At 38.6% G+C, this 25,616-nt stretch overlaps 1 protein-coding gene across 1 annotated transcript in view; it reads left to right on the top strand.

The window, feature by feature from the left end:
• Nucleotides 1-25,616, top strand: part of LOC139710809 (DNA polymerase lambda-like) — a 91,652-nt gene that overhangs the window by 19,698 nt on the left and 46,338 nt on the right. The window lies entirely within an intron of this gene.

Raw genomic sequence — 25,616 nt, forward strand, 5'->3', positions numbered from 1 at the left:
GTCTCCGTGTTCAGTCGGGAAGATTTTTTTTTTTTTTTTTTTTTTCATGGAAAAGCCATTTCTACAGATACTGTGCCACATCGATCCAAATTTCGAAAAAAAGTCCAACCAATTCATTGATCTCGATGTTTGTTCAAAACCAGCTGTGAGTTGCGACCGCGCACTTGTGTGTCGGTAATAGAGTAATGTATGGCTGTCGTAAGATTCATGCTCGCGAAAGTAATCGCAAAGAATTAAAATGAAAAAAAAAAACCAAACAAACAAACCAACAGCAACGTAACAACGAGAAGGAAAAGTGTTTGCGTTTGACGTTAATGTGTTTGAACATTAAAAAAAAAATCGTGGTTTATATTTCATTTATGATGTGTTTATGGCAGATTGTCTGAATCAAATGACGTAAGCAATGACGATAAGCGATTAAAAATGTTGTCTAATGGTCAAAGTTAGTGCAGATCGTTTGCTTCACTTAAACAGTTCTGACTTACCGCAGATTTTTCGTTTCGCTGCAGCTAGGATGCCGAAGGCGTTGTTTTTGGCATTGACGAGGCTTCATCCCTTTGAAATCGCAGCTTCCAAGTATATTGCTATGCTGATGTCACACTGCCTTTTAATATCACGTGAAGCAGAGCCATGAGGACCGCGAATGACCCTTTGTGATATGAATTTGATCGTGGCTCTATCGTGGCACTTAAGGGATCGTAATGACACAAGCGAATTAGAGCCAGTTTGTATACAATATGTAATACTGTGTAATACATTATAGTATCTACTATAGTAGTGATGGAGTATGTGATTTGATACAGTATAAAATACAATTTATATACTGATACAGTGCATACAATCCCAAACCGAGCTAGCCCCAAAAAGAAAGAGAAAAAAGCGGTCTCCTCTCCTACTTCATTAAAAAATCCCAAAACAAAAACAAAAACAAAAACAAAAACAAAAACAAAAACAAAAACAAAACAAACAAATAAAAAAGTGTATGAAACCAATTGGCCATGGTTTTTGCTCGTGATCTTCATTTTACGTCTTTATTTTCCGTCTTTATTTTCATCATCATAATTATTATGTGATCCATATAGTTCTGAAATTGCTATTCCGCTATTGATGGGTTGGCGTGCTGAGCACCTCACCAATGTTGTATATGCTAGGTCTGGGTATGACGGTACCATTGGTCACATTTCTCTTTGGTGATGGCATGTCCATCCCATAGGTGGCTGAATATCAACTTCAGAACTATAATGATGATGAAAATAAAGATTAAAAATGTGGATAAGAAAAGAACTGATGATCATTATGAAAATATAGATGTAAATTGAAGATCACAAAAACAATGTGATTATTATTATGAAAATATAGATCTATGTAAATTTAAGATCGCAAGAACATTGTGCTGATCATGATGAGAAGAAAGATTTATGTTGACAATCACAGTATGAAATGTTGAGCAAAAGAAATATGTTCAGATTTAGAAAAAAACAATGTTACTCATGATGATGATGAAATTAAAGATAAAAAATACAAGTCTCTTTCAATGATTAAAAGGACAAAATCACCCTTGCTTTTTTACGTGTATTACGAAATTAAATGCTCCGTTGATGTCGTGGATATCAATCGCTCAAACACGAAACTGAAATTTATACTGTACCCCGCCCATTGCATGCACTGCTGTATACTATTTTGAATGCAAAAATGTGGAAATCCATGCCCAAGAAAGTGACCTTTAATTGATGGGGGCCTAAAAACGAATTCGAAAGCACTTAACACGAAATCGTTTCACCCACAGTCACTCCACTGCTTCAAACATATACTTATGAATTTGAATGCACATAAAACGAAAACGAAAATGGGTGATAATAAATTTAACGAAATTGGCGGGGGAAACTATATACTAGTAATACGGGATCGGTTAACATGTGACATAAAATTTTCTTCCTTTCCGGAAAGACTACAATAATTATGATATAGCATGTGATCTGTGAATATGAATATGGGCATCAGAGCTCGTGAGGCCTGAACAATGACTTATAAATTATGTTATCTCACCACTAAACCAAAATTAAGGCCCTCTCTTTGGGCTTGAGGCAAGCAGTCAATTATTTCTAAAAGATGGAGCTGGTATGACATTTATCATATAGGGATGTATGTTTCCATAAATCTTTTTCCACAAATAATTAAATTGAATTGATTTGTTCGCATTGCAGTGAATATATACTTGTCAATGTTGAATGAAATCCATGGTCAAATCTGTATGGGAAATCATGGTCATCCTATTCGCCACGAGAAAACCTTGTCTGTTCATTATGTTTTCGAAGAGTTAACGAAATCCTTTTTTTTTTTATCAGCGTTGCCCGAGTATATCCGTTTGATCATTTCGATGTGTGCCCAACTCCACAGCAATATTCACATCAATGCGCGAAACAGAGAAAGAAATATTTTCATTCCCATTGTACTATGACGCATCTTTGTATATGAATTCATATTGTTGTATTGTATCGTGTGATCTTCAGGTACCATCACGGCTTTTTAACAAGCTGAGAGTATAAGATTTTAAAAACACAAATCAACCGAACACAGTCATGGACAGATTGATTTTTGAGCGATTTTATTTCCGCGAGATCAATTTAAAAAAAAGTCCAATACTTACCACTGAATAATACAAAATGTTGCAAAACAAGAAGACTTGGGCACTTATCTGGCCCGTTAAAAACGAAACTCTTGCGTACGAGTATTTTATCTTGTTTGAAGTTTTATGTCCTCTTCCGGTGAAGTCATAACGTGTGTGGCGGGCGATACTATACAATGATATTGTGATCTTAATCGTTATGTAAACGAATTACGTCCGAATGATAAGTAGAGGACAGGGCGCACACCTGTAAACAAAATGGTTCTTCCGGATCCTGTCATTAATTCGGAAAAAGGCCTTAAAATTAGAATACCAGCTTTGAAAACGACCAGTTGTATGTAGTTGATGAGGTGTGCACCCCGTTTTGATATTCACCCCATCTAAAGACTGTGAAATGTTTTCCTTGAAAGTATCTATTATGAGGGGCTTTATCTATTCAATGGACCTGTAGGTCCATGATCTAATTCAGCGTACACTCCCGAATTTGTTAGTGGGTGACAACGTATGTAGAGCGTAGAATAGGAGGGGAAAAAATGCTTTACACGGATATCAAACACATGTCACAGAAAATCGTTCATGCGTTTTTCATGATGTACCCTCACTCAGTAAATGAATAGATGTAAAATATGTGAAAGAATGCGTTTGTGCATATATGCGCATGTGTGCATGTAATCCTGTGACCACATATCCTTATAGATTTTTTTTCCAAACAGATTTGAGACCTATATGACCATGATTAATGTGTGGTTGAAACTGAACACGTGTGATGTAAGAGACAGAAATGTGTAGTTCTACAAATGATTAACGTGAGAGTTTATTATTTTTTATACCACTGTATACCATACTATGGTATATGTCAGCTATAAACTGGAAGTACTAATACGTGGAATAATTATAGCATCATGTTGTTGGTTTGTTGTTGTTGTTGTGTGTGTGTTTTTTTTTTTTTGGGGGGGGGGGGTTCTATGACGCTGAGACACATGGTGATATATACTGGTCTTGAAATTATTATTCAGAAGAGGGTATATAACCTTTTAAAAAGTGCAGTTTTCATCCTTTCCCCTTCGCGATATTTTACTTTTGCCTTGTTTCGTTGGTAAATTAAATTAACTATCTGAAGCCTATAATAACACATATCGTTTTCACTCTGAATGAAAAACAGTGGCAGAGAGTGATAAAACTTGAACTCTGCAGTCTGGTGTCATTTCCGTGATGATAATTGTTGGACAAAAGAGTGCTGCAGTGGAATCGAAAATCGTTACGGGGTGTGAATTTGTCGGGATTTTTTTCTCTTCTTTTTTTAGTTGATGAAGTGATTGTGATGTCATAGAGTGAATGGATGGGAAGTGACACGGTGGTATAGAACACGTGGTATAGTCTTTAATCAATAATTATCTAACTATACAATGGAAGCTCTCACAGCTTTACTTCCGCTGTGTTACATACAGTTCCATAACACGTTTACCGGATAAAACCACTTGCGAACTATTCATCCTCATCCAACGGAAACCTTGGTCTCGGGTAGTCATACACTTATTCTGGTACGCTCCGGTGATAAAATTTTGCTTCTACTCATCTAGCCTGACGCCGTTCTCGTTTGATACTCATTTAATACGTCCAGCCACTTAGAACCCATTTCAGATTTTCCGTACAGATGTTCACGAACGTGAATATCATTAATAAGCCAGTTTGGAGTTAGCTCATGTGCACATGGGCACCAATGACCTTTCATTTTTTTTCAGTCGCACTATGAGTTCCCGTTGCTGCGTCAAAGTGTCACCTGATGACAAGGCACGTGACCGGTCCTTGCTTTTTCTAGGGGCGTTCCCGACTACCCGAAAAATGAGCGATTTAGGCGATTTCCCACTGAGATTTTTGAACGTTCACAGATCTCGTTGAAGAAAAGCATATGCGATTTCTATTAGTATTGACACAGTGTTTTCATATGATCATGCATTATAAAATTAAAAGACCCTCCCTTTAAGCGCTTTATTCGTTTTCAAAGCGACATAATGCAGAAGTTCGCCAGACATAAAAAAAAAATTATTTAATTCAACAGTCATGTTCAAAGGAAGGATGAACTTGCCATAGATCAGGTGACCAGGATGGGAAACCATCCATTTCGTTATTTTGCATTCAATGTATTACAATCTTATTCTATTGGTGTCGCCAAATACCGCTTTTGATGTCGGGGGTGTGCTGGAAATAAAATATATATAAGGATTACTTGGATATTCATTAGGTTACAGATGCTTATCGCGGTAAATTTAAAACCCAACATGTCCTTTTGATACCATTGACCTTCTTCTGCTCATGCGCAAAGTGGAACCCCGAACTGGCTTATTCTGCCAGCCTCTATTTTATAGAGCTGCCAGTCACAAGAACACGAACTTAACCAGTTAAGTTGGCTAGTACTTCCCCCTCGCAGATTGAATTATTGCATAAAAACAAAATAAGATTAGCTTAACATTGAATTTTATCCATGTAGCATTTAACGATGAATGCTTTCTTATCTATGACTCATTCTAATTTTCGTATTAGCGACGCTCGGGAAAGCGACGCTAAGCGCTCGAGATGAAATACAAAATCGAGTTCATGGGACTAAGCAAACATCGCTTGTTTGCGATGCGTCACCGAAGTGCCTTGATTCGATGGACTCTTTTGCGGCAGGACAAAATCATTTCACATGTACGTGAATAAAAGATTGGGATATAGTGTGCTTCTCTAGTAATTTAACTTCCAACACTGCATTTTTGCGGAACATAAAGGATGAACGAATCCAATTTTATTTTGAAGTCAGTGTAAGCGGTTATTGTGGCAGAAGAAAAAGTAAGTATGAGCTGTGACAAGGCCGCCTTCGCAGATCGAACGTGAAAAAGAGAATAAGCTTGCGCTAGCACTAGCTTCTATGCTCTTTGATGAAAATGATATCGAGGAAGAACCATCAGGAGGAATGTGTAGACAGTTGCTGCGCATGCGCATTGCCTTAACCCGAGGACGGACTGATTTTGCTACAACACGTATTTCTCATAGACACGTACCTGCCCACGTATACTCGGTACTATAATCTTCGTGGATGTGCAACGTCGAAAATTCCCTACGTGCCTGAGAAACCCCTCAACCGAGCGTAATGAAACATTAAATCTTTATTTTTTCCTGCACAGTTTCTTTTTTTTTTCTCTCTCTCTCTCTGATGAAGGGGTCCCGTCATGAACTCCACTTGTAACTGTGTACTTGTAACTTACAAACTATTGATGAATTGTTAAAATTCTAGAACAATCAGCCCAAGGAGATTTCACTTTTATATAATAAAAAAAAGGAAATTAGATCCACAACAACCATTCTCATCTGTTGTGATCATGACTGTTTTCACTGGTCTTAGAAATCGGTGAAACTTGTTTGTTTGTTTGTTTGTTTGGTTGATTGGTTGGTTGGTTGGTTGGTTAGTTGCTTGTTTGTTTGTGTGTGTGTGTGTGTGGGGGGGGGGTGATGGGGTTGGTTGGAACTCCAAATGATATTAATTAACAAAGTGATCAAAGAGGGAATCTAAACGATTCACTTCACGAGCTCGTCGTTATGTCTGGAAAAGTGAGACTTTGAAAAAGGTTTTACGGGAAATATATCGATGAAATGGCAGTTCTTCGGGGCATAAGAATATCCCGGTCCGCACAAAACACATTTTGCTCGTCATTACCAAAGCTCTTCTTGCCAATTGCAAAATAATAAATTATGCTTGGTGGCAGAATGTTAATAAGCCATCATGATAAACACCCAGTCTTTTGTTAACAGAATATTACAAGGTTTATAGCACGCAATGACGCTGAAACAAAATGATGCGGGAGTTGTCATTTACACGTGACGTTGTGACGCCAGTATACAACGAATTGGGGTATGATAATTATCCCCCGCTTTCCTACCATTATAGAGTGTGTAGAGCTAAACTACCCGAGGAAATAACATTGATGACGGTCGTAGTAATTAAATAAATTCTAGCCTGAATGGAATCATTATGCGTATTCATATCCGAAGGAAAGTTTTGAAGCACTCGATGACATGACAATTGTCTGCAGGCCTGTATAATGACTCCCGGAATTTTTCCACGAGTGAGAAGAAGAGATTGGAAATGTTTATGTCTATCATTGCGTCACGAAGATAATGACCTTGTTCAATGATTGTCAGAAAAGGGAATGGATGTAACTTTTTTTTTCTTCTTCTTTTGTTTTATCAGCCTCCCAGATTTTTACCAAACTTTCTGAAGGAAAAAAAAAAATTGTTGGATATGACGCAATTGTAGAAGTGAATGAGATCATTTTATTGTATAAAACACTTAAAGAGGTGTTTTGGTTGAGATGGGGGATTAGATTTCAACTTTTTTCAAGATAACGAGAAACTTCCTCGTGAAATATTAATCTAAGAGAAATTCAAAATTGATTTATTTGATGAAATTTTTTTTTTTGAAATGGCTTAGATGTCCAAAAAAAAAAGTAAACCAAAATGGTCCTAATAAAAGATGGGTCCCACCTTTTAATAGGATCACTTTGTTTTTGGATATCTCAGCCATTTCAAAACCGATTTTCATCCAATAAACTTTAAATTCCTCTTAGAATAATTGCTTGCTCTTTAATATCTCCTGAGAGGTTTCTCACTGTCTCACAAAAAAAAAAAAACCCTGAAGCTCCATCTCAACCACAACTATACAATCCCTTTAACTTCCAGCAGTTTGTATCAAGCTGTGTTAGACAGAGATTGCATTAATAATCACAGTATGTGGGATATCATGCATTTTTCAAATTTTGTTTTATACTTACACCAGTGAAAGTTTTTTTTTTAACGTTTGATATTCGACAATTCCTTCTGCAGTACAGAAAATATCAAGGAAATAACATCAATCACTCATTGTACACACACACACACACACACACACAAACACACATTTAAACACCCACAAATGAGTCTTTTTTTCTTTCCCTCCAATTTAAATTACAGAACGATGTTCGACGCTACTATAATTGTGCTGTACCCTATATTGACTGATGTAAAATCGCGAAAACTTAAGCACCGTAAGAATGACGGAGGGAAGATTTCGTGCCAGCCGCCAGGCCTTATACCCGGACCTCGAACTCATGATTCAAAACCCTCCGATGGGTCTTCGTAATACATGATCTCTATAGCCCAGGGAGGTGGAAAGAGATTCCCTCCCTGATATAAGAGTAAGCAAGATGAAGTGTATTTATAGGTGCGCTGAATACAGTTTGACCAAAGTCCCCCCAAGATCCCAGGTCTTAGTTTTCAGAAGTTTGGCAGAAAATGGCGTTCTATTACAGCCTACATAAGCTATATGAGACTGTCCAATGGTACTACACAATTATTAAGTGACATGTATTGAAGTGAATATAGACAGTGGTATCATTTAAGATGAAAGCACGGTCTGAAGTCGCAGATCTTCAGCTAAAAATGTGATTATTTTCAGTTTCAAGGTCCGTGCACATTGGCTGTGGAATCGCCATCCATAACAGCGGATAGGTAGCATGGTCCAATGATTAGACGAGAACTCTTGGAAATGTAATTGTGATATTTGTCATTGATTCGGATATGGAGTTTAAAGTTTTAAGTTAACTCTAAATGCAAATGAAGAGCTATTGTGACAATATGTGGGGGCGCTGTCGTGTGGCACAGTGGATAAGACTGTCGACTCATGATCAGAGGACACGAGTTGGAATCCCGCCCAGTGCTTATACGTCCTTGGACAAGATGTTTTGGCCACCATGTCCCTCTCGACCCAGGTGTATAAATGAGTACCTGGCAACGCTGGGGTGATGATAATGGCAGGGACCTCTGGTTAGAGCAGTTACAGCACTGAAGAGGCTACCCTTGATAAATAAGACATTATTATTATTGTTATTATCATTATCATTACTAGTGCCACAATTGTTATTATTAAAACAGATTGCTTCTCACGATCGCTGTGGAAGGCAAAGGCATACAGACAATTACGAGCTGCTGTCGAAATGCTCTTGATTGCCCCTCATGAAAATAAACATAATATCATGAAACTTGAACTTATTCCACTTTTTCACGCATTGTGTTTTCATCTTTCATCATATTTGGTTTCTGTAGTTATTTGACAATTTATCTTGTGTGAAGTATATAGGTCAAATAAAATAGCAGTCATTGAAATATGCATGTAGCCCATTTTTGTCGAGCCAACCGGAGGTGAATTCAAGGGAGACTAGGGGATCGCCTACGGCGTCTGTCCGTCCGTCGTCCGTCCGTAACGCTAAAGAAACTTAAATTACTTTGTACTGAGTGCATCAGTGTCAATCAAACTTGGAGTGAAGAGTGTTTATGCCAAGTTACACATGTTACCAAGTAGGAAGGTCACCTTCAGGTAAAAGGTCATAGACGGGTCAACGAACTTTAAAGGGCCAATGTTAAGTTTTTATGACGCATTTTGATTATGGCTTATAACTTTTGATTGGTATGTCCATTTGTGACCAAACTTGTATGGTAGGTGTCCCTTGAGGAGTTGAAGGTCACCACAAGGTCAGAGGTCACAGTATTGGGTCAACAAACTTTAAGGGGCCAATGTTAAGTTTTTACGATGCATTTTGATTATAGCTCATAACCTTTGGTGTGTCCATTTGTGACCAAACTTAAATGGTAGGTGTCCCTTGCGGAGTTGAAGGTCACCACATGGTCAAAGGTGACAAACAGGGGTCAACAAACTTTTAGGGGCCAATGTTAAGTTTTTACGCCGCGTTTTGATTATGGTTCATAACTTTTGCTCGGTAGGACTGTTTGCGACCAAAGTTTAATGGTAGATGTCCCTTGGGGGAGTTGGAGATGACCACTAGGTCAAAGGTCACAAACAGGGGTCAACGACCTTTGAGGGCCAATGTTAAGTTTTTATGGCGCGTTTCGATCATGGCTTATAACTTTTGCTCGTAGGACTGTTTGCGACCAAATTTTGGTGGTAGATGTCTCTTTGGGAGTTGAAGATCACCACAAGGTCAAAGGTCACAAACAGGGGTCAACAAACTTTCAGGGGCCAATGTTAAGTTTGACTGTGTTTATACCTAACAGAGTATTTTTTTCTCTGTTTTCCGATCATGTTCTTTCTAGCAATCAAATTGTATGTACACATTTTTTTTTTGTCAACCGTATGACATTTTCACAATTATTGAAATATACTATTCCGTGGGTTTTTTTTTAGCCATTTTCTTACCAAATAATTGTTGTTTTACAAAGCTCTTGTTGTACTAACACTTTGCCTTGATTCCACTTTTTAACAATCAAAGTTAGATTTTTACAAATGTGTTATGGTACATTGGTATTTTCTGAGCGAGACACATTTCGGCACTTGCCTTGTGTATGAGATTCTTCATCGATACATTTTTGTGACGGAGCAGTGCTGTCACCTGTCATGGTTAGGTGCTGTTTCTTTGATGCGGAACTTCAACTTCGAAATTCTGACTTTTTCTCGAGGTTGTTGATTACTACTATATGCCCTGTCGGTGCTAAATCCCCTAATCCTCTCTCGTTATCATTTTAATGCGTTTACACAAAAATGTTAACATACACTATCATACACACACACACACGCGCACACACACACACGCACAATCGCACACATTCAAACTCTGAAAACGGAACTTCAACTGCCTGAACATCACATAATTACTATAGCGTGAACAAATTGTCGTATGATACCTTATGCAGGGCTCCACACTAACTTTTATTTTTGGTGGCCCAAAGGCAAACATCCGACCTTTTTTGGTGGCCCGATCGGGTCCCCAAATTCTTCATTTCTGAAATTTTGGTGGCCCGACGTGCGATTTTGGTGGCCCCGGGCCACCGTTAGTGTCGAGCCCTGCCTTATGACTACCAAGGAGCAGAGGTATATGGCCTATAATGATGTTTGCCTGCGACATGTATATTGTTGAGCGAGGCATGAGAGTTCTGTACTCACAATGCACATTCATACCAAAAGCAAATCTGTCGTGTGAAATTACCTTTAGAATAAGATTTTTATCTCAGGCCAGCAAAGTTCGCTTTCCGTATCTCTACTGGCGTGCCAATGCAATCTCTGTGCAAACATACCTGGTTATCGTGTGACGTCAGTCCGATAATTACGAGGGTATATAGGTAAACGATGACAAGGCAGTACTCCAGAGGGGGACTTTTCGGTCGGATTGCGTAAAACAGAGAGGGGAGCGGGAAGTAAATTCAGAAATCATATTCATTGTGACATGTTTCATGACGGATGGTTGAGAGTGTTGATATGATTTTTGTGTTCTCTTTTACAAGAGAGGTTTTCCCGGTCGGCCTACACAGGAATAAATGGGAGAGAGGGGAGAGAAGAAAATTAGAGGAGCATGGCCATAAAAGATATTTCTCATTCCATTTGTAATCAAATCTTCATCCTTACGGCAAGAGGCGGTTGGGTGGAAGAGTGCTGAATTGAAAGCTATACCAGTCCCGTATATATTCGGCTCTGATCATGGCATAGGCCTATAGGCCTACATGTCTCTCCCAGCACACCCCCCCCCCCCCCCATTTAAAGTAATATCGCCTTGGTCCGTCGTGTTCTCTATGTCATGATACTCCCTCGATTTGACAATTATATAGTTCTAACATTATACTGCTGCTGCTACGACATTGCAAATTAATATCAATCAGTAGACATTTATTTTTTATTCATCGCATCAATTAAGGTAATCATATTTGTTTTTTTGATGTAGTACAGTGTAGTAACACTAACGATAGTTATAGCATAGTATAGTAGTAATAAAATATTGTAGAAAAAGTAGTAGTTGCAGTATATGATAGTAGTTGTTGTTGTTGTTATAGTTTAAGTAGTAGTAGCAGTTAAAGTACAAGTACCAGTAGGGTTTTATACTACTGTGCTACAGAAGTTGTGTCTCTTCTATTCAAAATTCCTGGACTCTATACCAACACTAACTTGATGAACGGAAATTATGTCAGTCTCGTTTGATATGGGTCGAGGTCAAGTTAGTTCTAACATAGACTATTATGCCTCAAAATCACCCTCAGAACATGGCCCATGTGATTTTTTTTTCCTTCTTGAATTTTGAGTGGTTTCATCCTGTTCTGTGGCTGTATGGTTAGGAATTGACATTTGCACCATACGCTTCTCATAGTATGGTGTCGGAGGGCAGCTTGAGCGTTTAAAATCGGGTCAGGTCACTCGTATAAGTGTCTATCATGTGAATAATACTTACTCGTCAGGGCGCTCGTTTTACGCAAGCCGGTAACCCAAGACAATCGACTTCATAAAAAAAAGGAAGAAAAATACGGAATTCGGTGACCCTGGTCGCAATATTTGTCATGTACAGTCTGTCGCAGCTGTTTGAAGTTGGTTAAAATATTTGAGTGTATTCAAACGTCAATGGTAAATACCACTTCCTTCTTCCATCCCCATCTATACACACTGTAATAGAGGACAAGTATATACCATGTGTGTATTCAAATGATATTTCGTTCCTACACTTAACGTATATCAAATGCCGTCTTAACTAACATCAATTCTCATTTGTTATCTTGCTTTTTAGTGAAAAATTGAGCAAAGAAAATGGGATTTCATTGGGATTGGAACACGAGACCTCCGGATTGCTAGCCCAGTGCTCTACCGACTGAGCTATAGAAAGCCCTATATAGTTCAGTGTTCGTCCCGAAACCCTAAATTCTCAATGCTTTTTATCACCATTTAAAGTGTTATCACTTCGGTTAATATTGAATCCCATAAAATAGTGATAGATATGATTGATATCCCATAAAGTGGTAGATTCCTGACCTCTTTGATAAAGTTATCGTCGTAAATGACGGAGCGGTGTGGTGAGCCCTGGAGGATCAATAGAAATTCATATCTTTGTCAAAGAGTCTTTCAGTCCCAATAAAAGAGGCCGTATTAAAAAAAAAATAGTTTGCTTTAACCGGGTTTCCTGTGACTCCTATTATCATTACATGTGCATTGATTGGATCATTATACTCATTATCTATAATCGTGTCTGATCTGCGCAAGACATGTACATGCTCATCCCACGAAGTCAATTAGTATAAGTTAAACTCGTGATCAGTAACGCTGCAAGTGACCGTGGCTCATATGCATCTACCAAATAGATATAATCCATGATGCACAGCGAGTGTTCGGCCGTCTTACTTGCGTCTTACATTTCTGAAGAAAGTCAAGCGCTTCGAGTACATTACGGATGTCTCTAACATACATTCCGAACGATTTGTTGCATGCGCGTTTGTTGCGATAAACCTGTATCACATTCAAGCAAAGTTGCAGCGAGTCCCGCAAAAATTAGCCCCAAGATATCAGAAGCGGATCTAGAGGGGGGGGGGGGGGGGGGGGGTTGGGAGGGGGGTTGCAACCCCCCCCCCCAAAAAAAAAAAAAAAAAAATAATCCGGGGACCATTTTTTTTTTACAATCTTATCTTTTTTTAATTTTCATGGGGGGGGGGGGTTAATTTGGCAATGACCTCTTTACCAAAAATAGTGGTGTTTTAGATGCAAGAAAACGCCATTTTCACACACAGATTTTCAAAAATTCTCCCTACTGTGGGAGGGGGGACAACCCCCTCCCACACCCCCCCCCCCTTTATAAAAAGCTAGATCCGCCCCTGGATATTGTCACGACAGTTGACAAGAGGTTTCATGCAACAGCATATATTACTTCCTCTTTAGTACTCTTTGCAGCTTGTAGCCCCAACAGTAATTGGGCATTTTGGACATATAAGTTGTCCCTTAATCGCTTACAGACTGCTAAAGAGTGTAAGTCACGATACTGCAATGCCACTTCTTGTAAAGTTGTGTAAAATAAATAGAGTGAAAGGAAACAAGTTTCAGAGTACTTGGGAGTCTAAAGGAGAAGGGAAGAATATTGAATTCAAAAGTTTTAATGTTTCTTTAACGAAACGGTGATATCGGTTGCAATTAGACAATGTTTATGAGGTGGGACAATTTTACTCTTTAACGACTCTTACTGCCATTGGTTTGGGGGGGATGTGTAAATAAAATCATGTCTCAGGTGGATAATACGTGCGGCAACTATAACAACCCATTCCTCCTTGTCACGAGTTATCATAATCTATACAATAATAAGTGGTGATGTGGATACAAACATAACTTCTCTTTTTTTTTTCAAAGCGGAAAAAACAAACAGTGACGATTTGCACACAAGAACAATACAAGACGATGACATCATACCGTTGTCATCTATTTTGTATAATATTTGAATGTGCTTGCATACGACCAATATCTATCTTTTAGGAGGAAACTTTGAAAGTCCACAGCGTTTTATCTTAGCCAGCTTGTCTCCATTTTTAGCTCACCCGAGCCAAAGGCTCAAGTGAGCTATTGCGATCGCCCTTCGTCCGGCGTCCGTCGTGCGTCGTGCGTCGTGCGTCGTGCGTCGTGCGTCGTCCGTCGTCCGTCGTCCGTCGTCCGTCGTCCGTCGTCCGTCGTGCGTCGTGCGTAAACTTTTTACATTTTCATCTTCTTCTTGAAAACCCCAAGACCGATTTTCATCAAACTTGGCAGGTAGCATCCCTAGGGGGTTAGGAACTCAATTTGTTAAAATGGGCACCATGCCCCACCCAGGGGGCCCCCAGGGGGGCCCAAACCCCCCAAAATTAAGGAATCTGTAAAAATCTTCTTCTCTAGAACCAGAAGTGATAGAGCTAAGTTAATACTATGAGTTAGTACATTGATGACTGTAGTTTCAAGTTTGTTCATGGCAAAATTAGGGGTGCCCCCCTTGGGACCCAGGGGAGGGGGGGGGGGGGTGGGGAGGGGTTCTAATGGGGCCTAAATTGTACATTTTCATCTTCTTCTTGAGAACCCCATTACCCATTTTCACCAAACTTGGCAGGTAGCATCCCTAGGGGGTTAGGAACTCAATTTGTTAAAATGGGCACCATGCCCCACCCAGGGGGCCCCCAGGGGGCCCAAACGCCCCAAACTTAAGGAATCTGTAAAAATCTTCTTCTCCAGAACCAGAAGTGATAGAGCTAAGTTAATACTATGAGTTTGTACATTGATAACTGTAGTTTCAAGTTTGTTCATGGCAGAATCAGGGGTGCCCCCCTTGGGACCCAGGGGAGGGGGGTGAGGAGGGGTCCTAATGGGGCCTAAATTGTACATTTTTATCTTCTTCTTGAGAACCCCATGACCCATTTTCACCAAACTTGGCAGGTAGCATCCCTAGGGAGTTAGGATTTCAATTTCTTAAAATGGGCACCATTCCCCACCCAGGGGGCCCCCAGGGGGGCCCCAAACCCCCAAAATGAAGGAATCTTTAAAAATCTTCTCTAGAATCAAGTTATAGAGGTAAGATAATACTATGAGTGAGTACATTAATGACTGTATTTTCAAGTTTGTTCATAGGAGATCAAGGGGTGCCCCTCTTGGGGGCAGGGGGGGGGGGGGGTTGGTTGGGAAGGTCCAAATGGGGACCTGCATTGTACATTTTCATCTTCTTCCTGAAAACCTCATGATGTATTTTCATCAAACTTGGCAGGTAGCATCCCTAGGGGGTCAGGATCTCAATTTATAAAAATGGGCACCATGCCCCACCCAGAGGGCCCCAGGGGGCCCCAATCCCCCCCCCCCCCCAAATTAAGGAATCTTAAAAAATTTGGGCCCTTATTGTACAGTTTCATCTTCTACTTGAGAATGCCTGGTCAAATTTTGGTAGAGCTGTGAATAATTTAGATTAGTGACTGCGTGAAAGGTGAACTTGCGATACTCAGGTGAGCGCTAGACCCGCGGGTCTCTTGTTAAAAATGAAATTTGTACCGTTGATTCTGTAATTGTTTAATTAATATGATCTATGCGTTCAAATCAATTTGAATATGGAGTGGCATTTTTGCTGATGAAGTTTGAACAGAGGGTTGTGCAGAGGTGCGGGCTCACGTCATGCTTGAAACCTGTAGTCTCATCATATTAGTTTCAGGTACAAGTATAGTGAAAGGTAAAAAGGGCGCGAGTTGTTAAAGAGCTTCATTTTCGCTGTCGTTACTTCCCAGCCGATCATGCTCGGTGGTTTCCTCCTGATTGATCGCGCGCACTGTGCCGTGACTGTCCTGATAGGAGTAATGAAGATCCTATCGCCTCCGTGTTTGTCTCGTGCAATAGGAAATCACGCTGTGATAGGAAATCACAGCTTACCGCAGACGGTGATGAAAGTTGCACCATGGAGCCTTCCAGCACACATGTATGCGCAGCACGCATGCATACTGACCACACTAATGATAATGATACGACTACGACGACGATGATGACGACGATGACGATAATAATAACAACAACAATAATGATAATAGTAATAATGATAATGATAATGATGATAATAATAATAATAATAATAATGATAATAATAATGGTAAAGTAATACGCATATTATATATAATATATATACATATATGTATATATATCAATAGTTATATTGTTATTATTGTTATTATTATTATTATGACACCCATCAGTCAATATAGAACTAACTAAAAATGTTTCATTAATGTTTAACGGAGGTTTTGTGATCAATGATTAGTTAGTCTACAAAAGCACGAAAAAGAGAAAATCTTTGATGATAGGATGAGTGATTCCGTGTATTATACACCATCTCACCACGCTCACTTTATATTGTGATAATAAGCAGGTGAGCAAAACTATGAACGTGCTTCATATCATATTTCAAATATAGGCTACGAAAAAACAAGCAACTTTTGATACAACTCATGACAAGGACATCGATATTTCTCTTACTATAGTACCATCTGTAAAAACTATACTTGAAAGTCAACAGCCCTACAGAACAAGATATACCATTGCGCAGGGGCTGATATCTTATAATATAAATACACTGTAGTGCTCTTGGCGCGGATATGAACAGCAAGGGGCGTCCCATGTATATACTGAGTATACATATTAAAAAAAAACAGCGCACAAAATAACATCTATAACAGAGGCTTCGTTGCAACTGACTGCAAGTTAAAGTCCATTGTCACTGAGCTCTTGCGTATCAAAATGTCATTTCCAACCATATCTCCAATTAGAATATCCAGTGGTGATGTATAGTTTCGTAAAGGAATGATGGAAAATGAAATACACTAATTCAGACAAAAGTTAATGATTGGAGCAAAAGTAAAGTTCAAAGCTCATCCAAAATCAGTTAAGATGTAATTTCTAGACGTGTTAGGCAAGTTTAGTTGAAGTGTAATGTCATTATTCATGTCATGATGTATCACGTTTTTATTTTATTCACAAACATGCATACATAATTATATTATATCTCCGCAACATGGGGGTTTGATTACTCGCGTTGTATATAATGTCCCTCACATCACTAGCGAAGAACCCTGTCAGTCTATTATTATTTTGACTGCGTGCGGTTTTCCCCCCTCGCTTTTTTTTTTTTTCAGCGGGGAAAGTTTCCTCTCACATCCAGCAGCATGTGACGCGGTCTTGTCGTTGGCATTGGCGCTTGATCACGAGTCGTGTTCGAGGTTTCACCCATACAGCCATCGTCATCCGTCACATCAGCCGAGCAGTGCCGATGTGTCACTTCCCACAGTACAGTATACGTTGTACATTATTCTTATCAGAGTGGCAGACATCCACCACGGCATTTAATGGCGAAATATTACTCTGCACAGAAAACAAAAAACACCTTCGAACAAGCAAGACACTCGTATAAGTAATGTCGCTTGCTTCTCGCGACTTTTTGATGATTACCTTCCCTTGGGGAAAAGTGAATGATTTTATATATATATATATATATATATATGACTGAAAGCATAGAACTCTCCTTTATTATTCCTTGATTGATACCTTATCGCTTGTTGATGCTGTATTATAGAGAAAAACACCACTCCTATGTATGTTCCACAAGTTTTCTTTGATGAGATTGAGGGTTATCAAAGAAACTGAGCAGTGAAATTGTCACGAAATTCAGCAAAGATAAGAAAATTTTAAAATTTCGAAAGATTTCACAAAACAGTAATATCAGACCCAATGACACCTACAGTATACAGATGAGTACATGATTGTTATCCGCTTTGCAAATCGCTCAGTAACTTGTAATATCAACTCCATTGATGGTTTTAGTACCATTTCCAGTTTTTAAATGCCATTGAAGGCGTAACTGCCTTCGCGTCAGATCATAAATCATTGACTTGCAATGAATAATTAAAAAATGATTATCGGAAGGGTGGAGCTATACATGTTGAATTATTGATGAAAGCCATTTTCGTGCAATATGATTAATGAACCAGATGGTGAGTAGATGATTCCCAAGTCATTATTCCAACTGACAATAAATTTATGACGCCCTGATCTGTAGTTTGCGGACGTGTTTGGCATTGATGTCGCGAACATACTCAGTAATGTCTCATTCTCCCTTGGTTAAAGGGATGGTATAGGTAAATGTGGATGAGATGGGGCTTCAGGTTTCCAACTTTTTTTGTGAGATAATGAGAAACCTCTTATGATATGTGAAAGAGCATACAATTCATTGATGAAAATACAATTTACTTGATGAAAATTGGTTTTCAAATGGCTGAGATATCCACAAACTGAGAGGTCCTAATAACAAGTGGACCTTTCCTTTATCTGGACCAATATTTATTTTACTTTGTGTTTTGATATCTCAGCCATTTCAAACCGATTTTCATCATTCTAAACATTGAATTCCTCTGAGAATAATTATTGTATGTATCCTTTATTATTTCATAAGTTGTTTCAAATTTTCTGCCGAAAAAAAATCCGAATCCCCATCTCAACCAAAACTACAGGGAATGACGCCCATATATACACGTAAATCGAGTATATCACGGCATGTCCAACGTAAAGAAATTATACAGAGAATTCCACAAAACTTTCATTTTTCTGTAGTTGAAAATACACATTCCCTCGACTTGTTATAGTGACATCCATATGTTTATATCAAGCGAACATTATTTTCAGTCCCGTTGCTTTCTGAAAGAGGTTATTCACGTGCTCTGTGGAGAGCAGGTTCACAGTCCTTTTCAGGACTATACACACTCTAGAAAGAATACTCTCGCTCACTTTCTCGCCTCTTTCTCTCCTATCCTTCTCATTTCCTCTCTCATGCCAACAGTCCTTTTCAGGACTCACACATGGTGAACCGAAAACCTATAGCATATGTTAAGAGTGAAATTGATATCATGTTGAGTTCTCTTCATATTTCCTATATCGTTGTCCTGCGGTCAAGTAATTCACAAACTGTTGCAGTTTGCTCATTCAGCAATGACCGCATAATTCCCGATTTTCCTCAAATCTTACTGATGTGTTCTACTAGCACTGCCTCGTTCACTCATCCACATATTACTTTTGGATGTCATTCTCCTGTAAAGAGGATTTTACCGCAATCAAAAATGTGTGTTCAGTGAATCAAGAATTACTACCATATCTCACATCAGTAAAGTTACGGTTTTCAAATTATGTTTTGTATGAAAAGCATACATTCCCTTGACTAATTATTCTGTTGATTATCATTTTCTTTGTCTTTGATGCTTTGTGCAGGAGAAAAGTCAAGCAGATTTTATACAAAAGGGCTCTACAATTTGTCGAATTTCCTTTGGATTTTTATGCCTCCGCCACGAAGTGGTGCCGGAGGCATTATGTTTTCGGGTTGTCCGTCCGTCCGTACGTACGTCCGTACGTACGTCCGTACGTCTGTACGTCCGTACGTCCGTCCGCTTTCGTTTACGCGATAACTTGAGTAATATTGACTTGAATTCTACCAAACTTGGTCCAAGTATAAAGTATGATGGGGCAATTAGTTGATAAGATTTTGGGTGAAATCCGCCAAAGGTCAAAGGTCAAGGTCAAATCATGAAATTGTATCCGTTTACGCGATAACTCAAGACCGGATCGAGCAAATTTCACCAAACTTTGTCGGAGGATGATGTATGATGGGACAATTACTTGATTAGTTTTTTAGTGAAATCGGACTGAGGTCAAAGGTCGAAGATCAAGGTCAAATCCTGAAATTTATCTGTTTACGTGATAACTCAAAACTGGATGAAGCAGCTTTCACCAAACCTGGTCCAAGGATGATGTATGATGGGACAATTAGTTGAGTAGATTTTAGTGACATTGGCAAGAGGTCAAAGGTCAAAAGGTCAAGGCCAAATGCTAAAAATGTTGCTATTTCCCCAATATCTATGCAATGCCCTAAGGTATTTTCTTGAAACTTGGTGTAGACATGAACTACTGCGTAAAAATTCTCCAGAGAGAGTTTCATGTCATGAGGTCAAAGGTCAAAAGGTCAAAGGTTAGGTGAAAATGTAATATCACTTTTCTCACAAGTGGTTCAATGTATCTTCATGGAACTTGGTACATACACATGTACTGACTGGCAGAGATTATCTAGGGAATTTAGGGGTCATAGGTCAATAGTCATGGGGTCAAAGGTCAAGGTCAACTCCTCAATATTTTACTATTTCCCTCATACACTAGTATATGAAATGCTTGCATTATTAGTTTTCAAACTTAATATATACATGCATTACCTAATGGAGATTCTCCAGAAAATTTCCAGCCAGAATGTCAAAGGTCAAAGGTTAAGGGTAAAAGGCCAGGTTTCAATGCCCCCCCCCCAAAAAAAAAAAAAAATATATATATATATATATATATATATATATATTGTACTGTAATTACACTCTTTCTTCATACCTTGGAAATTACTCAATGCATAAACTTATAAAAGGGTCCGTCAGAATTCAAGTGAAAATTCTCAATTCCCCATTTATGTGTACCTGCACTCTACGACAATTATAGCAAACCCAGTTCAAGGAAAGTGAACATTCAAGTCATTTCTGACAAACCTGTCACATCAATATTTTGCCAGTTATGTGAAACTGTCATGGATCTCACATTGTGAAGACATTGTACTATACGCCTACTGGGAGAATCATGCATTATGGCGGAGGCATCAGTCGCCATAGCGACATTTCTAGTCTTGACGTTATATATTCCACTGTAACTGGGACATCTCGAACTGGCAAAGCCTTTTTATCAAGCGATGACAGCACATGGGATTTATTAAAACATTTAGATTGCATAATTCTTTTGACGGATTGACCGGCTTTCCCCTCAAACAAATTTCTGCATCCATCAAATACACATTTTTCGAGAAACTTCCCTTGGAACGGTCGGATATACAACGTATCAGCCAGTATTTTATCAAGGCATGAAGGAGAGATTCCCGTCCCGCTCATTCATCATTGTACGCCATTGTTTGTGATGATTTTCGTTTATCAACGGCGAATATTACATAATTATGACCCATTGAAACACTGAAGTTATGTCATCCCATTAGTGAGTCCAAACTTCACAGTGTGATTGATGTGCGCTTCAGACACTTAAAGGGACTGTACAGTACTGGTTGAGGTTGGGATTCATGTTTTGAACATTCCTAAGTGAGATAATGAGAAACCTCTTATGAAATATGAAAGAGCATGTAATTTTAGGAAGGATTCAACGTTTATTTGATGAAAATTGGTTTTCAAATGGCTGAGATATCAAAAAAAAAAAGTGATAATAATAGAAGGCGACAAGCCACGCCTTTTATTAGGATCTCTTTGTTTCACCTTGTTTTTGGATATCTCAGCCATTTCAAAACCATGCAATTTTCATCAAATAAACTTTTGATACCCCTTAGAATTGCATGCTCTTTGACAATATCATAGAGTGGTTTCTGAATATCTCGCAAAACATTAAAAGCTAAATCCTCACCTCGACCAGAACTGTACACACCCTTTAAAGGGACTGTTTACCTTTGGGAGCAGTGATTTTAAAAAGATTCAAAATATCGCATTTGATGCATAATGTGTAGGTCTGTTATATCACAAAACATCCTACCGTATAAAATTTTCGAAATAAAGCCTAAAATATAAGGAGATATCAGTATTTTTCTCAATAAACCATAATTGTAGATGGTTTAGTCTCGAAGCATTCTTATTATAACTGTTGTTCACATTTTACTGTGTATTTAACAATACTTATCATCGATTATACGGATTCAAATTTTTACAGTGGTTGTTTCGATCCCTATCTCGTATTTTAGAACTATTTTAAAGCACAAATGCAGGTTTTTTGTTTCATCTGCAAATGGTGAATTATGCCTTTAGTTACCCGAACTGTCTGTGAAAAATTGCGTGTCCTCAAGACACAAGGCAACTTCACGTTTTTTGCAGCCTTCTTCAGTACCTCAATCCTTACTCGTGGCTTTATCATCTTCACCGTCGTACTAACCTTCGGCGCAGGCGTATAGTCACGGAGATCGCTCATTAATGATGGTGACCTCGAATTTTAATATCATCACTGTGGGCCTTGTCATTTAACATTGACCCAGATGGCGCCCATAATTAAGAAAAAAAAAGAGAGAGATGCATGACCTTGTCTGAAGTTTTCATATCCCGTGTATTAAAAATTGCCCTTTATAAAAGATTGCATTTCACGTGCTTTTGGGTAAACAATGTTTCGTTTCCCGTTTTAATTACGTTTTTTTTTTCTTTTTGGTGAGCAAAGTTTCCGCAAACTTGCCCTCTTTATTCTATATGTACCGTCTAAATTACGAAGATATACTCGAAGACAAAATTCAGTATAAAGTATCCGTTGTTGTTTTTTTTTTCAAGGAAAGCATAATATCAGTACAGTCTCTGACTAGTCCATTCACGGTCTTTATTCATTTCCGTAGTGGTTCTTGTCCCCCCCCCCCCCCCTCTCTCTCTCTCTCTCTCTATCTTTCTATCTATTTTGTGATATATGTTTATATATATATATATATATATATATATATATATATATATATACATATATATATGTATATATATATATATATATTTGTTTCTGGTCAGTTTTCCCTTTCTTTGTTTCAATATATATATATATAAATATATATATCACTTTCTTTCGCCATATATTCCATAATGATAATATGCTAACCTCGTCTCTTGTTTCAGATTTCTCCTGGTACTTCTCCTCGTATCCCTTCGCGATAACTGCTGCTGTTAATACGAACTATTCTTCGTCTATATACCCCCCCCCCTCTCTCTCTCTCTCTTGTCATATCAAATCCTCCTCGTGCGCTTCCCTTATAATTCTGACAGTTCTTGTCGGAACTAATACCGCATCAGTACACATATTATGGTATAGACCGCAAATTACTGTGAAATGGAAAAGACAACGCAGTTAAAAAAACAACAGCAACAACAGCAATATTCCATAACATTCTGCGTGACTATTATCGAGTCAGTGTTAATCCGGCATGTCTGCGACCAGAGGGACTTTCCCGATAATTCACACGCATGGCATTACGATTTTCAGTTTCCGTCGGTCTCATTCTCGAGAACGGACTTGTTTCATTTCTTATCATTCTTTGCTTTGTTGTCTTTGTTGATTGAGCTGTTATCGTGAAAGACCCATGCTGTGTTTGCGGTCAGTCATCAGTTGTGTGGCCTGGTAGATTATGATGTCATATTGTGTGTCAACAACGAATTGTGAAAATGATCGCAGCCACACCACAATGAATAGGAGGCAATGATGTCACAAAAGTTTATAACTTTACGATCTTCAATTGGTTTGTAGACAGAAATTTTGTAGATTTTTTTTTCTTTTAAAGCTGGAAATGTGGCAACTACAACACCCTTATTCCTGAGAATAATATCGTTCCAAAGTCTACAGTAATTTGAGACGACTTCTCCTTGTTGACTTCACTTAAAAAAAGCTAAGGATTTTAGTGAAGGTATAGGCATGCATTTCAATGGAAGATTCTAATGTGATGATATCGTCACGTCTAGCACTATACTCATTGTGGTTTACCACTGATATCGCCGTCTTGTTTAAACATGTCAAGCCTTGAGGTTTCATCTTGGGACCGATTTTGATGAAATTATACCCCCATTCCGTTCGTCTGATTTTATACTTAAAGAAGCCAACTGACACATGATGAGAAAATACACTCTAACAAAATACGCCCTCATTATATCTGATAATTAATCTGTTCTATCTTATGATCAAACAATACAATGTCAACACTCGCAACACAGAGATTTACCGTACGAAGTCCCTCCTTTATGGTGTGATGCGTTCCATGCACTATAACCGTGTATTGCATCACGCCATCTAAATACTGGTTATACGTTGTCTCTGAGAGATCATGATCATATAACATGACAATATAATACAGACATTTAGTTCTATACGAGTCCAATAGGCCATTGTCTGTATGTTCTGTTTGGTAGTACAAATTGAAAGAACCAATTGATGTTTTAGTTGGTGTGTGTGACTGATGTCATCAAGTCATTTCGTGTTAGGATATCCATTATATTGACTATTTTGTAATTTGACCTTTTTATCAGTTTTATGAGAGATTCTCATGTAAGTTTTGTTGATATCTAATGATTTTGTTACCATCATTCCCCCCCCCCCGAAATTTCAAATAGGCCATGCTGAAGTGATTAACGTTATACTGTGGAAAACCCCTACTGTTGTCGTTAACACCTATTGTAATCGGTGACATCACTTTTGACCAATCAGCTGCGTGGATTCCCAACCCTTTGTTATGCAATGATGCGAAGAATAATAGACGGTAATGGGGCAGATCGTATCTGATAGCACCAACACGATAGTCTTACCATTCATACCTGGTTAATCAGATGTTTGTCAGACCAAAGGTCGTTTTCACGTTACGTCGTGTCTTGTGTCAAGTTTACCGCAGAGCACAAAATTGATGTCAGTCATGATGATTCCTAGTTCTTATCATTTAAAAAGAAAATTTTTTAAAACTTTCAAAGTGTTATGCTGTATGAATCGTGTACGAAAAATAAGTTATGTGGATTTTGTAAAGTTTTATATTTTCACAAAACAAATTGGACGTAAACACCCCATGCAATTTACATCAGGGGTCGTTCCATCTTTTCACAACTCTCCCGTTGGTTTGCAGGCATTATAGATATCTAACGTGATACTCCTCTCTAACGTGCAAAACACGTTGAGGTCACCAGTAAACCAAGAATCGTAATCAATCTTAGCACTGTCATTGCCATTAGCGATCCTCATATTTTTGTCAATCATACAGAAGATTTCAGTGTGGCAAGAAGGCGATGGGTTGAAACTCTGCAAGATGCCTCAGTAAGAACAAGAAGGAATAAGGCAACGTGATGTGAAGTGATGGCTCATTTTGTAGGCCCCTCATAGCGAAGTTTCAAAAAGCAAAGCGCCCCTGCGAGTAGCAAGTCACCTTGTCACCTTTTCACTCTCCCGTCCACAGAAAGGCACCTGGGTGAGTTGCCTTTCCCCTTTTCCCTTTTCGACGTGAACAAGGTACCTAGATGACTGATTCATAATACAGCAATTGTTGTGAGGGGGTTCATGAAGGACAAAATTGAAGCTTTCAACTCTGAGACTAGAAATCAGCTGCCAAACACTGAAAGTAACCACGTGCCTTCGCTTTGTCGGGCTGTATTTTATGTCACATTACAGTTACACTATTTATAATTATGTATTATTATAATCAGGGTTTGCATAATTAGTGGTGCCGCTACTGAAAATGTATGTCGGACCACCAAATTTCCCCTAAAGGCTATATTTTCGTTGATGGCCCGATCGGGCTCTAAAGACTATAAGAGATGGGCTGTTATGTTTTCGTTTACATCGGACCACTGTACATTTATTTTTCATGGCCACCATAAGTTCAGATTTAAAGAGGTTTTTTTTTCTTTTTTCTCAAACAGACCACCAGAGGAAAAAAGTGTCGAGCACTGCGTATTAATACACACTAAAGACTTAAAGGTTCAAATTTGCACCCTATTTGTCTCTATAGCAGTACCCTGAGGTGCACAAGTGCACCTTTTATCGTGCAAGTCGAAAATTAAATCTCTGAATATTTATATTCGTACCAAAGATGCAGACATATCCATCAGAGTGTAAATTTGA

Source organism: Diadema antillarum, unplaced genomic scaffold (genome assembly GCF_040938485.1).
Source record: "Diadema antillarum isolate AM-2024a unplaced genomic scaffold, OU_Dant_1.0 seq00001569_RagTag, whole genome shotgun sequence".
Taxonomy (NCBI): Eukaryota; Metazoa; Echinodermata; class Echinoidea; order Diadematoida; family Diadematidae; genus Diadema; species Diadema antillarum.